At 39.3% G+C, this 15,963-nt stretch overlaps 1 pseudogene; it reads left to right on the top strand.

Moving 5' to 3' along the window:
- The window catches only part of LOC125120661 (serine/threonine-protein kinase 17A-like), a 32,336-nt pseudogene that overhangs the window by 1,508 nt on the left and 14,865 nt on the right, over window positions 1-15,963 (top strand).

Raw genomic sequence — 15,963 nt, 5'->3', positions numbered from 1 at the left:
CTTTATGCTATAAGATTAATGAATTAGATTCAGTGTACTTCCTTGAAAAGTGTAACTTATCAAAATCAAAACAAGAAGAAATGTAAAATTTGAATAGCCCTAAAATTATGAAAGAAATTAAATTTACAATTTTAAAATGACCCAATAAGCTCCAGGCCTAGATAGCATCTTTGCCAAATTCTATGAAACATTTAAGAATGAAATAATACCAATTTTACACAGTTTTTTTTCAGAATATAAAGAAGATAACTCTTCCCAATTCATTATGTGATATCAGCATAACTCATATCAAAATCTAAAAACTTGTGAGAAATGAAATTTATAGTCCAACATTCTTCATGAACAATGATGAAAAATCCTTTTAAAATTTATGAAATCAGGAAGTATCATGCACCCTGATTTCAAACTGTACTAGAAAGCTACAATAATCAAAATAGTATGGTACTAGTACAAAAACAGACACACTGATCAATGAAACAGAATAGAGAGCCCAGAAATGAACCTATGCTTATATGGTCAGTTAATCTATGACAAAGAAGGCAAGAATATACAATGGGGGAAAAACAGCCTCTTCAATAAATGGTGTTGGGAAAACTGGACAGCCACATGCAAAGGAATCAAATTGGACTACTCTACTCACCACAAACAAAAATAAACCGAAAACAGATTAAAACTTAAATGTAAGGCCTAGAAGAAAACATAGCCAGTACACTCTTTGACATTGGTCTTAGCAATATTTTTTTGAATCTGTTTCCTCAGACACGGACATGAAAGCAAAAATAAATAAATGGGACTACCTCAAAGTAAAAAGTTTTGCACAGCAAAGGAAACACAACAAAATGAAAGGCCACCCTACTGAATGAGATAGGGCATTTGCAAAGGATATATCTGATAAGGAGTTAATAGCCAAAATATACAAAGAACTCAAAAACAAACAAACAACCTGATTAAAAAATGGGCACTTTCGCTGCTGAAGCCCAGGTTTGACCTTTAACCTGAGAACTGATATCCCACATTAAGCCACTGCAAACACACACACACACAAATCAAAAATTTTTAAAGTATGTGTTTAAAAAACAAAAAAGGCAAACAACCTGGGAGTTGCCTGGTGGTCTAGCTCTTGAGATTTGGCATTTGCACTATTGCAGGCTGTGTTTGATCTCTGGTCTGGGACCTGAGATCGCACATCAAGCCTCTGCAACCTGCAGCCAAAAACAATAATAACAATAAAATAAAAAATGGCCAGAGGACCTGAATAGATTTCTTTCCAAAGGACATGTGCAGATGGCCAACAGGCACATGAAAAAAAAGCTCAACATCATTGTTAGGGAAATGCAAATGAAAACTACAATGATATCACCTCACATATGCCAAAATGGCTATGACCAAAGAGACAAGAAATAACAAGTGTTGGCAAGGATATGGAGAAAACAGAACACTTTTGCACTGTTGGTGGGAATTTAAACTGGTGCAGCAACTTGGATCTCATTTAAATGAGGTCAGCCACCTAAAGCAGTATAAATATTCATTGAATTTTGGTTGCTACAGTTCTGGTAATTATTGAATCTGACTCTGACTCAGGTGCCATTCTCAAAAAATTGACAGGGTAGTAGAGAGATAAGTAAAAAGTGAGTATAATAAAAGTAGCAAGTGATGACAAATGACTCTTTCCTTACTATGTGACTTGGAAGATGAGTTAGTTAATCTCACTGCTTCAGCCTTCGATGAATTAGATTCAGCAACATTTCTTATTTTACAATTAAGTAAATATAGTAATAATAATGATATTAATCTCAACAATAGCAACATTGGTGACAAATTAAGACAAGTATGGTGGGGTGCAGTGGAAACGGGAGCATCTCAACTGGGGATGTCAGTGGCTTATTAGAAAAGGTAATAGCTAAAATATATGTCACCAATAAACTCATTCATGTGTTCATTCCAAAAACATTCAATGAGTTTTTACAAGGACTATCTCATCATTTTTTGAGATTCAAATCAAAAGTTACTTTCCCATCACATTTTTGCCTTCTATATCTTTTCTTTTTCTTTTAAATAATTGACATCATTCAATTTCATATCTGGAGCCAATGGGCATTCTTTTCTTTTTTTGGGGGGGGGGGGCCACACCTGCCGCATATGGAAGTCCCCAGGCTAGGGGTCAAATTGGAGCTCCAGCTGCTGGCCACAGCCACAGCCACGGGAATACAGGATCCAAGCTGTGTCTGTGATCTGCACCACAGCTCACAGCAATGCCAGATCCCTAACCCAGGGAGGGAGGCCAGAGATTGAACCTGTGTCCTCATGGAATCCAGTTGGGCTCATTACTGCTGAGCCACAATGAGAACTCCTCTAATGGGCATGCTCAAAATAAAAACGTCTTTGTGAATTGCAGTGTTGTCCTGGCCAGAGCATATACAGAATTAAATTGCAGGAGTTTGGGAGTGAATAGGACCCAAATGATCATAAAATTATCCCTAGTTATGAAGTCAAAATAGAAAGTGACAGAAATATTGTGCTCTTATGCCCTACTGAAAAGATCAGTTTACCAAAAAACTAAATCATGTCTATAAATAATGAGGCCTGTCTGGTAGAGCACAAACTGACAAATTTTAGTTGCCAAAGATGAGTTAGATTCAGCAACATTTCTTATTTTATGATTAAGACTTTGATCCCCAGTAATATAAAAGATTTGCAAATAAAGGATGATATATGGATTAGTACTGGGCACAAAATCCACAAAACTGTGAAATATCTGGCTTCTTGGTAAATTTCTGGTGGTATGCATTTATTTATTCTTTTTTTTTTTTTTTGGCCTGGAATAAATAAGAATAAAACCAAAGGAAAGCAATGTAATTTGAGCACATTTTGTTAGATTCTAACTTGGTAGCTTGCTCTTTTATTGATAGGATTTTCCTTAGGCACTTTGTCAGCCACAGATCATAGATGTTAAAAGCTATTAGGAAGAGAGTATGTTATAATAAAAAGCATCCTGGTCCAGGAATCAGGAGGCCTCAGTTCTGTTTGTATCTCTGGACCTAAGATGTGAGGGCATGAGCAAGTCACTAGTCTCTTTTAGGTTCCCCTGATCTGATAAATGAAGATAATGCATTTCCTATCTTCTTCATTTAATTGTTGTGTGGGTCAAATGAGATAATGGATATTAAAATATAGGTAAAGCATGGCATTTTTTACCACTGAAATTTTTACCAGTAAATTTAAAGAGAGTAGGTTCTGAAGTTCCTACTGTGGCACAGTGGGTTGAGAATCTGATCTCTGGCCCAGTGAGTAAAAGGATCCGGTGTTGCTGAGCTGCAGTATAGGTTGCAGCTGTGGCTTGGATTCAGTCCCTAGTTGGGAACTTCCTCATACCTTGGGTCATAAAAAAAAAAAAAAAGTGTTAAGTTCTTCAATGTAAATTGAAAAGTTTTTTGTCTTTTTTTTTGTTTTTTTGTCTTTTTTTGCCGTTTCTAGGGCTGCATCTGAGGCATATGGTGGTTCCCAGGCTAGGGGTCTAATGGGAGCTGTAGCCACTGGCCTACTCCAGAGCCACAGCAACACCAGATCTGAGCCACGTCTACGACCTACACCACAGCTCACGGCAGCGCCAGATCCTTAACCCACTGAGCGAGGCCAGGGATCGAACTGGCAACCTCATGGTTCCTAGTTGGATTCATTAACCACTGCGCCATGACGGGAACTCCCTGAAAAGATTTTTTAAAAGCTATCGTGGGCAGGAGTTCCCGTCGTGGCTCAGTGGTTAATGAATCTGACTAGGAACCATGAGGTTGTGGGTTCGGTCCCTGCCCTTACTCAGTGGGTTAAGGATCCGGTGTTGCAGTGAGCTGTGGTGTAGGTTGCAGACGCGGCTCAGATCCTGCGTTGCCGTGGCTCTGGTGTAGGCCAGTGGCTACAGGTCCGATTAGGCCCCTAGCTGGGAACCTCCATATGCCAGGGGCATGGGCTTAGAAAAGACAAAAACAAACAAACAAACAAAAAACAAAACAATTGTGGGAATACCTTGGTGGTATAGCAAGTTAAGGATCTGGTGTTGTCACTGCTTTGGCACAGGTTTGATCCCGAGCCCAGGAACTGGGAACTTCCACATGTCACAAGTGCAACCAAAAAAATTTTAAAAACTATTGTGATATATCTCTCTTCATTAATAGTTGAATTGTGTTCTAAATTGTCTAAGCTGCACTTTTTAAGTACAAAAAAGAAAAAAACATTGCTGTTTCTTCCCATGGCAAAAAATTAGAGTGCTCTGGGTATTCTATAGTATATTCTCATGTTGGAAAAGCATACCCCAGTACCACAATACCAAGATAATTTGAATGGAATTTATAGATTTGGTCACAACAAATGTAATTTAGATAACTTAGAATTGTTCATTATTTTTATTGTTCTTAAAAAGAATAACATGAACCATAACCTTTGATTAGATATTATGTAAACATTATTTTCTCTCTCACAGAGATCTTGAGGGATATACAAGGAAAAGAGAATATACGTTTTCTTTAGAATTTTTATCTGTTCCCTCACAACAAATACTTTTCTCTCTTGACTCTATTTCTTGTATATCCAGTCACTTCATAGCAGATGAGAGAAACATACAATTCCTCCTACAAGTAGTCTTAAAAGGAGTGGCCCAATTAACATATACACACTACTATAAATAAAAGAGATAAGAAACAAGGACCCTTGGTATAGCACAGCACTATACTTAATCTTCTGTAATAAACTACATGGGAAAAGAATCTGAAAAGTAAAGGATATATGTATGTGTATCACTGATTCACTTTGCTGTACACCTGAAATTAATACAGCGTTGTAAGTGAAGTATACTCCAATATAAGACAAAAATTAAATTTGAAAAAAAGGAGAGGCCAAGAAGTGCTAGACAGTAATTCTCAGCTTTCTGGAAGAAGCAGACATGGATAACAGTCCTCAAAAGAGCTTTGGGGAGTTCCCTTGTGGCTTAGTCAGTTAAGGATCCAGCAATGTCACTGCTGTGGCTCTGGTGACAGGTGTGATTAGGGTTCGATCCCCAGCCTGGAAACTTCTGCAGGCCTTGGGTGTGGCCAAAAATTTTTTTTAATTAAAAAAAAAGAGCAATCCTGAGAAACAAAAACCAAGCAGGAGGCATAACTTTCCCAGACTTCAAGAAATATTACAAAGCCACAGTCATCAAAACAGTGTGGTACTGGTATCAAAACAGACAGACAGACAGTCCAATGGAACAGAATAGAGAACCCAGAAATAAACCCTGACACCTATGGTCAAGTAATCTTTGACAAAGGAGGCAAGAGCATAAAATGGGAAAAATAAAGTCTATTCAGCAAGCATTGCTGGGAAACCTGGACAGCTGCATGCAAAGCAATGAAATTAGAACACACCCTCACAACATGCACAAAAATAAACTCAAAATGGCTGAAAGACTTAAATATAAGACAGGACATCATAAAACTCCTAGAAGAGAACATAGGCAAAACACTCTCTGACATCAACCTCATGAATATTTTCTCAGCTCAGTCTCCCAAAGCAATAGAAATAAGAGCAAAAATAAATCCATGGGACCTCATCAAACTGAAAATCTTTTGCACAGCAAAGGAAACCCAAAAGAAACCAAAAAGACAACTTACAGAATATAGTTTCAAATGATGCAACCGACAAGGGCTTAATCTCTAGAATATACAAGCTACTTATACAACTCAAGAGCAAAAAAGCCAATCAACCAATGGAAAAATGGGCAAAAGACCTGAATAGACTGTTCTCCAAGAAAGATATACAGATGGCCAACAAGCACATGAAAAAATGCTCAACATCGCTGATTATAAGAGAAATGCAAATCAAAACTACCATGAGATACCACCTCACACCAGTCAGAATGGCCCTCATTATAAGTCCACAAATTAACAAGTGCTGTAGGGGGTGTGGAGAAAAGGGAACCCGCCTACACTGTGGGTGGGAATGTAAACTGGTACAGCCACTATGGAGAACAGTTTGCAGATACCTTAGAAATCTATACATAGAACTTCCATATGACCCTGCAATCCCACTCTTGGGCATATATCCAGACAAAACTCTACTTAAAAGAGACACATGCACCCGCATGTTCATTGCAGCACTATTCACAATAGCCAGGACATGGAAACAACCCAAATGTCCATCAACAGATGATTGGATTAGGAAGATGTGGTATGTGTACACACACACACACACACACACACACACACACACACACACACAAAATGGACTACTACTCAGCCATAAAAAAGAATGACATAATGCCATTTGCAGCAACATGGATGGAACTAGAGACTCTCATACTGAGTGAAATGAGTCAGAAAGACAAAGACAAATACAATATGACATCACTTACAACTGGAATCTAATATCCAGCACAAATGAACATCTCCACAGAAAAGAAAATCATGGACTTGGAGAATAGACTTGTGGCTGCCCAACGGGAGTGGGAGGGATGGGGAGCTTGGAGTTATCAGATACAACTTAGAATAGATTTACAAGGAAATCCTGCTGAGTAACATTGAAAACTATGTCTAGTAGTTCCCGTTGTGGCGTAGTGGTTAACGAATCCGACTAGGAACCATGAGGTTGCGGGTTCCGTCCCTGGCCTTGCTCAATGGGTTAAGGATCCGTAGTTGCCGTGAACTGTGGTGTAGGTTGCAGACGCGGCTCGGATCCTGCATTGCTGTGCCTCTGGCGTAGGCTGGTGGATACAGCTCCAACTGGACCCCGCCTGGGAACCTCAATATGCTGCAAGAGCGGCCCAAGAAATGGCAAACAGACCAAAAAAAAAAAAAATGAACTATGTCTAGATACTCATATTGCAACAGAACAAAGGGTGGGTGAAAAATGTATACACGTAAGAATAACTTGATCCCCATGCTGTACAGCGGGGGAGAAAAAAAGAGCCTTGATTTGCAGCTGCATTGAGGAAAATAACACAAGCAGGTATTGCGTTCTAGAGGAAATAACTGGGAAAGCAAGGAGGAGGGCCTTAGAGAAGGATTGATTCTTATACAATAATGAGAGTTATTTAAGGGTAGGTATTGTAGCCTATTCATCTCTGTCTGTGGTAATAAGAACAGTGCCTGACTGCAAGGAGATTGTCAGTGTAGATGGTGAATGTTGAATGAGTGGATGAATGAATAGAAGGTATAAGAAATTTATCTAGAAAATATAGACTAAATGTATTACAATCTCTTTTGAATTTGTTAATTTGGCAGGCTTGAGGATGGGGGCACGAATAACAGCTTGCCACTTGTGCGCGCGCACACGCGCGCACACACACACACACACACACACACACACACCCCTATCTCTTGTCTGATTTCCCATAACAGTCTCCACTCCCCTGATAGTCATTTGGCAAAAATAAATAAGCCCAATGCACCATGGAGATTATTTACAATGCACTGAGCTTTACTGACTAGCTAGGAAGTAAAAGATTATAGCATATAAATATTTATAAAAATCTCTATTCACCATACTTAATACTTAAGCATTTCTTCCAAATCCTGTAGCATTACAGATGTAACAAGAAGACATGTCCTTGGAGTAGGAATGTGGGGGCTGCAGAGTAAAGTTGAACAAAAACAAAGTCAGTAAGAATAAGAAGGAAAAAAGTAGCGTTCTTGTTGTGGCTCAGTGAGTTAAGAACACGACATTAAGTCCATGAGGATGTGGATTTGATCTCTCACCTACCTCAGTGGGTTAAGGATCCAGCATTGCCACAATCTGTGGCATAGGTCACAGGTGTGGCTCAGATCTGGTGTTGCTGTGGCTGTGGTGTAGGCTTGCAGCTGCAGCTCGAATTCAACCCCTAGCCTGCGAACTTCCATATGCCTCAAGTTCGACCCTAAAAAAAAAAAAAAGAAAGAAAAAAAAAGAAAGAAAAAATTATGATAACCAAACAACCAGAAGCAAGCAATGACTGCTTAAAATGTGTCAAGTCTGAAATATCCTTTATATGCACTGACTGAATATGAATAACATAGCATCTGTTCTCATTTATATTATGCAGAAGAAATTGTGGGTATCCTGTAAAACTGCAGTTGAGCAGCAAGGAAATAAGCAGCTAATGACAACATACCCATTCTTTTGTGATTTCTAATGTGACACTTCCTATTCCACAGGCTTTAAACTAAATTACATATAAGGAGATATGAGTGAAGGTAGCTTACATCAGAGGTAGCAAAATGTAATTCCTACAACTTTGATAAAGGAAAGGTAATTGAGTGACATTTTTGTGTCTTTTGACACAAATGCTCACCAATGAATGAAGGAATGAAAGGGGTAGAAAAGCCATAATTTTCCAACTGCCGTAGTAATAATTGATGCTGGCTAGATTATCCATGGATGCTAAAATTTATAGGGTAAAGAATTCTTAAGGAGCAGGTTGGTCACAGACCTCATCAGTTACAAAGGGAAAAACTAGCAGGTAGTACCTTGACAAAAGGATCACATTAACATGCCCAATAAAGGGATGGACGGATGCCATGTGCCTTCGGCTTGGGGCACTGAAAAGGCCACCACCTGTGTAACACCACATGGCACCAGGTCTCTGAAAAGACAAGCAGAAAGCGGCTCTGGAGCTCCTCTTCCCAAGGCTCTCAGGGAAGCTACTAGGTTGACTCATAAAATGAAATGTGGGTGAAAGTTTTAGGAGTCATTCTGAGCAAAATGTATTGACAGCAAGTATTACAGGGAGGCTGCATGTCCTCTCAGAAAACCACTCTGTACGTGGAAACAGTTCTCAGCTACTTGAGGAGCAGTAGTGTAACATTTTTGCATGGGGCCCTGGGCAAAAATTTCCATGGGCTTTGGGGCCAATTCAAACTTCTATATGTCATTGCGACCAGAGTCCATACCCTCAGATGCTCATGCTTCACTGTCATGTCTTTCCTGGACGCTTTGACTGTGACACCACTTCTTGGTAAAAGAAACGTATCCTGGGCCAGTGCTTCTCAAACTTAAATATGCATGCAAACCCTCTGGGGATCTTGTAGACTGCTGATTCCAATTTTGTAGTATGGCACCTGAGATTCTGCATTTCTAATAAGTTCCTAGGTGATGCTGATGTTATTGGTCTGCAGAGCATCATTTTGAGGGTTCTTACACATCCTGTTTCTGCCTCCACAAAGTGATTACCTGTTATCATACAACAGGCCTGATTTAGCCAAATTTTATCTATTGGCATGAAATTAAAGATATTCTGGCTAAAAGCCTCATGTTCATGTTTTCTTGAATAGCATTTGTACCTGTATAACTTAAGTTAAACTGATTTTATGCCTATCAGTAATGAATATGCATGTAATTCTGTAACAGTCTGCTGTATGGCTGATCTTTTTTTCCAAATTAGATTGAGGATTTTGTTTTGAAAATGGCAGATGGTGCAAAACATTAGCATTCTGAATTCTTTCAGGATCAATCTGGACCACTTAGCAATGCAGCAAAAATCGGGCTTCTGCTAAAATACTAATTTTAGCATTTACTTTTCATTTGAGCCAGGGTTTGCAAACTGATAGCTCTTGGGCCCAATTCAGTCTATAGATGTGTTTTGTGTGGCATATATGTTATTTGTTGTTGTTGTTTGTTTGTTTGACATAGTATTTGACAATTAGGACCTCATCCATAAAAATACTTTGAAAATAGTAACCTTCCCTTGATCTGTTAACATGCTTGACTTTTTTTACTACAGAAAAAATATTAAAGCACTAAAACATTGACTCTCTATATAATTCTTATGATTATATTGTTAAATGATTACATTAGGTGAAATCCAGAAGTAGAATAATGTAAGAAAAGAAATAACAGTGCTGTTTTTTTTAAAAAAATCTATGAATTCAATGAAATGCAAATGCTAAGTATGGAAAGTAAAATCCATGCACTGAGGTTGATGATATCTTTAATTGATATTTAATTTCCAAAATATGCTCCCATTCTAAAAATTATTTATGAAAATGGTACATTACAGTTTTCAATGATCTTGTGTTAGATGCCACATGAATGCCCCATGAATCATTCTTCCCAATATCCATGCTCTGGTGTGTCCCCTTCCACAATGACTATGGATTTGGCCTTGTGTCAGCGTTGGCCAAGGAGAACATCAAACATGATGCATCAAACAGATGCTTGATAAGTGTTTGCATGCTGAGGCTTTATATCAGCAAATAGCCCGATTTACTGCAATGCCACAAATATCTCCAGGTGCTAAGTCAGAACAATAATAATAATAACCACTAAGAGAGTCTGCATCTTTGTATCTAGATATTTCGCTACTCAAGGAAATCAGAAAATTAGTAACACTTAACAGAGTATGAGCCTTCCAAGTCAGGGCAGTCAGCAACCAAACCAATGCACTCCTTAGACCTGGCCTTGCCACACTTAGAATCCTTAGAATGCTACTATGCTCACACAAAGGGGCCCATTTAACTTCCTTTAAGATAGAAAAGAAAGAAAGAAAGAAAGAAAGAAAGAAAGAAAGAGAGAGAGAGAGAGAGAGAGAGAGAGAGAGAGAGAGAAAGAAAGAAAGAAAGAAAGAAAGAAAGAAAGAAAGAAAGAAAGAAAGAAAGAAAGAAAGAAAGAAAGAAAAGAAAGAAAGAAAAAGAAAGAAAAATGGATAAAAAATCCATTGTAGCTCAGTGGATTAAGGACCTGGCCGTGCAGCAAGCTCTGACATGGGTTGCTGATGTGACCCAGTGTTGCTGTGGCTGTGGCATAGGCTGGCAGCAGTAGCTCCGATTTGACCCCTAGCCTGGGAGCTTCCATGTGCCTCAGGTGCGTCCCTAAAAAGAAAAAAAAGTGTGATCTGTAATCATAAAGATTCACTCTTGTTTCTAACCCCATTCAGTCCACAAGTCTTCGGGACGGGCTTCTCCAAACTTCTTACTCCATGACCTTTGAAACAAAAGGCACCTGCAGCCGTGAAGTTTTGTGGGTTGTGCAACTACCAACACTGGAAGTGGACACAGATTTACAGAATAAGGGTGGTAGAAGTGTTGGCGTAAAGGAAGGACAAATTGGTTAACATGGCAAGTCTTCTCTTAACATCCTTCTCAGAGGTGTGCCACATCCATGTTTCAACTTGTAGGTTTGCAGGTCCTCAGCAATCAGTATGGTATTTGTAACAGCTGGCGTGGCTTTCCAATATGGCAGCCTCAGCCACCCATAGCTTTTGAGGCACCTGAAATGTAGCTTCCCCAACAGAGAAGTGCAGTAAGTGTAACATACATGCCCAATTTTGAACACACAGTATGAAAAAGGAATGCCAAGTGTCCTCATTAACTATTGCTGTATTGATTGCACGTTGGAATGATATTCTAACGTGTTGGATTAAATAAAATATTAAAATTAATTTTAACTGTTTTAAATGTTTACTTTTAAAGTTTTCTAAGGAAGAAAAACTTTCAATGTAAAAAATTAAAAGTTATGCACATGGAAGGTCCCGTCATGGCTGAGCTGTAATGAACCTGACTCGTATCCATGGGGGTGCGTGTTTGATCTTCAGCCCCGTGGATCCTCAGTGGGCTAAGGATCTGGCATTGCCTTTAGCTGTGGTGTAGGTTGCAGATGTGGCTTGGATCCCACATTGTTGTGGCTGTGGCTGTGGTATGTAGGCCAGCAGTGCAGCTCCAATTCTACCCCTTGCCTGGGAACTTCAATATGCCATGGGTGCAGCCCTAAAAAGCAAAAAATAAAATAAAATAGAACCTCTGCTTCAGCTGAAACTTCTACTCAGTTAAAAAGGTAAAAGAATATTTTTTTAAAAGTTATGCATGTGGTTTGCACTATATTTCTATTCAGCAGTGCTGATCTAGACCTTAAATGTATAAAGAGTGACCCTGATTCTTTGCATTAATAATTAAATGGACATTCAATGCTAGAATTGTGAATAATTGTTTTTTCATGGATATATAATTGACTTATTAGTTTCAAGTGTACAGTATAATGAATTTGATCTGCGAATATACTGTGGTCACCACAAGTCTAGTTGACATCCATCAGCACACATAGGTACCAAAGTTTTTTCTTGTAGAGAGAACGTTTGAGATCTACTCTCTTAGCCATTTTCAAATATATAATAAAGTATTATTAACTATAGTCACCCCACTGTAATTTATATTCCCAGCATTTTTTGTTTGTTTGTTTGTTTTTTGTCTTTTGTCTTTTTAGGGCCAAAGTGCAGCTTATGGAAGTTCCCAGGCTAGGGGTCAAATTGGAGCTGTAGTTGCTGGCCACAGCCACAGCCACAGCAACGCCAGATCTGAGCCTCGTCTGCGACCTACACCACAGCTCATGGCAATGCTAGATCCTTAACCCACTGAATGAGGCCAGGGATGGAACCTGCATCCTCACTGATATTAGTCAGGTTCGTTAACCACTGAGCAACAATGGGAACTGCCCCAGAATGAATTTTTTATGCTTAGTTACTTTATAATCAATCAGATGTTTGTACCTTTTGATCAATGTCACCTATTTTGTCCACCCTTAAGTCTCCATCTTTGGCAATTATCAATTTGTTCTCTATGAGTTCTGTTCTGTTTTTTTTTCTTTGGATTGTTTCTTTTTTAGATTCCATGTACAAGAGAGATCATAGTATCTTTCTCCTGATTTATTTCACTTAGTATAACACTCTCGAGGAGTGGATGGCTAGTTTAATTTTTATGAAAATGTCTAATAACATTTAATTAAATTTTAAAAAATGAAGTCAACATTATTTAAATAAGTTTGATTTAAAATCTTCACATGTATTAATTAGAGTTTGTATTTTGACTTTTTTTCTTTTTCGGCCACCCCCACAGCATATGGAAGTTCCCACGCTAGGGATAGAATCCAAGCCAGAGCTGCAACCTATAGCACAGCTGCAGCAATGCGGATCCCTAACCCATTGCGGTGGGCCGGGGATTGAACTTGTGTCTCCACAGAGACAAGCTGGATCATTAACCCACTCTGCCGCAGCAGGAACTCCAACTTTTAATTTTAATATATCATTTGAATATTTTGGAAAGGATAACTTGGAGAAGTATATGTAAAATAATTTTAATTTTATGTTTAATTTTTACTGAAAATATATTCATTTTATACTCCCTGAGTATAGTTACAAATAATTTTTAAATCTTTAGCTCTTTACTGTCAATAGAGCACAAATTATGTAAAAATCTTTTTTTCTTTCTTTTTTTTTTTGTCTTTTTAGGGCTGCACCTGTGGCATATGGAGGTTCCCAGGCCAGGGGTCTAATTTGAGCTGTAGCCGCTGGCCTTCTCCAGAGCCACAGCAACTCGGGATCCAAGCCACATCTGTGACCTACACCACAGCTCACAGCAACGTCGGATCCTTAACCCACTGAGCAAGGCCAGGGACCGAACCCGCAGCCTCATAGTTTCTAGTCGGATTCATTAACCACTGAGCCACGACGGGAACTCCCAAATAATGTAAAAATCTTAATTAAAATCATTATAATGTGTCATCTTTTTCTAAGGAAAATAAGAACACTGGGGAGTTCCCATTGTGGCTCAGTGGGTTACAAACCCAACTAGTATCCATGAGAACGTGGGTTTGATCCCTGGCCTCACTCAGCAGGTTAAGGGTCTGCCTTTGCCATGAGCTGTGGTGTAGATCGCAGACCTGGCTCAGATCCCAAGTTGCTGTGGCTGTGGTGTAGACCAGCAGCTGCAGCTCTGATTTGACCCCTAGCCTGGGAACTTCCATATGCCTCAGGTGGTGCCCTAAAAAGAAAAAAAAATCCAAACCAAAACAAAATATAAACATGCATTTTGCCTTTGTTATTATGATGGATGCGCTGCTGGTTGCTATTGCAGTAGGAGGAAAGAATACATTTCATTTACAGCTTGTTAGGCTGACCTATACCATTTAAATATTTAGATAGATGACATGTGGGCCTCTATTTGTACTCTTGCTCTTTACCTTTTCTAATCTTAAAGAGGACCTGGTAACCAGAAAGTTCTAGGTGAAACAGGGTGTTCTCCATGGAACTGCACCACATATGGAGTTTCCACAATTTCTAGGGATCCTGAAAATATTCCACGGCCCTCTCAAGATCTATGTGACCCAAGCAGAGACTGTAGTCAGAATCATCTGCACATTTGCTCTTGGGCCTGGATGGAAAGGGATGGACCTAGGAAGCAGGTAGGGAAGAGAATGAACATGACAGTGTCCTGGCATATGTGCCTCCCTACTCCTGCCCTTTCTAGAGGCACTAACATCACCTGGTTGAAATTCGCTGAGGCAAGCTGAAAGCAAACTCAAACTTCTGCACTGTATGCCATCTAACAGCTGTGGTTCCAACTGTTGGTAGAAACTGGGTCAAAGGGTGGGGTAGATGGAAGTTGGGTTGGTATGCTAAGCCATCGGCTGGTGAACCATGTCTGAGGAGTGAGGCTCTTGGCGAACCCAAGGAAAGGTGGGAGCTCAGTTGTTTACTTGACTCACGTGTTATTTAAACAGTACGTGGAAAGGAACAACCACAAACTGTATCAATCCAATAAAAATAAAGACTGCAGATTATGACTACCTGTGGACAAGCCTGATTCAACTCTGGAAATGAATGGCTGTTCTCAGTGACAGAAACTGCAGAGCTATGAATGATCATTTCATCAGAAATAAAAATAAACTAGAAAGGGAGTTCCCTGCTGGCTCAGAAGGTTGAAGATCCGGCAGTGTCACTGCTGTGGCTCTGGTTACAGCTGTGGCGAGGATTCCATCTCTGGCCTAGGAATTTCCACATGCTGCCAGAGCAGCCCAAATAAATAAATAAATAAACTGAGAAGCAAAAACCAGGGTCCTCCTCCTAGTTTTGCTATTTCCCAGAGTCTAACCTAGAGCAAATCATCACACTGGTCTAAGCTTCCATCCTCTGCCTGCAACTGATGGGAAAAAAATTTGTGCTGCCTTTTTCTTAAACTGACATGAGGATTAAATGAGATCATTTAAATGAAAGCACTTCTAAAATTATTATTTACACATATGTTTCACTGGCTATTTCCTTCAGGAAGTTAAGATCAATTGCTGTTATTACCCTTATCATTTTATATCAGTATAGGTTTATTTGATGTGATTATGTAGTAGGATATATTTCTTTCCCAAATGACTACAATTCAGAATTTGAAATTAGCAGCTATTAAATATCCAATTTCATTAAAATACTGTTGATGTAATTTGATAGTGCTGAAGTACATTTTACAGTGTTAAAGTACAGAGAAATTTACATCCACTAACATAAGGGTCCTATGTTATATCTGTCCCCTTGAATTCCTATTTCTCTTTCCCTCTCCATTTTTAAAAATCAGATGATGTATTTTCCATAAGATTCCTATGTTGTCAAAGCAACTTTACCATTCTAGCAATGCCTCCTTTTCTTCCTCCTGTCTCTCCTCCCTGTACTCATCTATAAACTTATTGGGGAATTTGCCTCTTAATTTTCTCATTTTGACTCATTTTAGAGGAAAGGGACCCTTCTTGCTCCCTTCTCTGGCTCTCAGGCATCTATGACAGAACTAGTTGGGTGGCTGGCCCACCCTTGTGCAACCTTGTCCTATCAGGCAAAGCTGGGAGTGAGCCTCTGCCAGGTGCTGTTGTCACCATCCTGGATGACCCGAGTGCAGGTGGCACTTTAATCAGACCAGTGTACACACGTGGTTGGGCAAGAGGCTGTGGGTGGGTAACTTTATCCTTGCCCTAGGTGAATGCCTTGCCACATCTGAGTGCTCAGAGTGAGCTAAATCCTTAAGAAGCTTTGAAATAAAAGAGAACAATATGAAAACCACTAAGATATTGCTCCTAGCTAAAAGATACGCATTTACTTACTTAAGAACTGTTTTACATATATTAGAGGATTTCCCATTGTGGCTCAGTGGTTAAGAATTTGTCATAGTGTCTGTAGGATGCAGGTTTGATCCCTGGCCTTGCTCATGGGTTAAG

This window comes from Phacochoerus africanus, chromosome 2 (genome assembly GCF_016906955.1).
Source record: "Phacochoerus africanus isolate WHEZ1 chromosome 2, ROS_Pafr_v1, whole genome shotgun sequence".
Taxonomy (NCBI): domain Eukaryota; kingdom Metazoa; phylum Chordata; class Mammalia; order Artiodactyla; family Suidae; genus Phacochoerus; species Phacochoerus africanus.
Note: the sequence above shows the minus strand (reverse complement) of the source record. Positions and strands in the feature narration are given on the sequence as shown.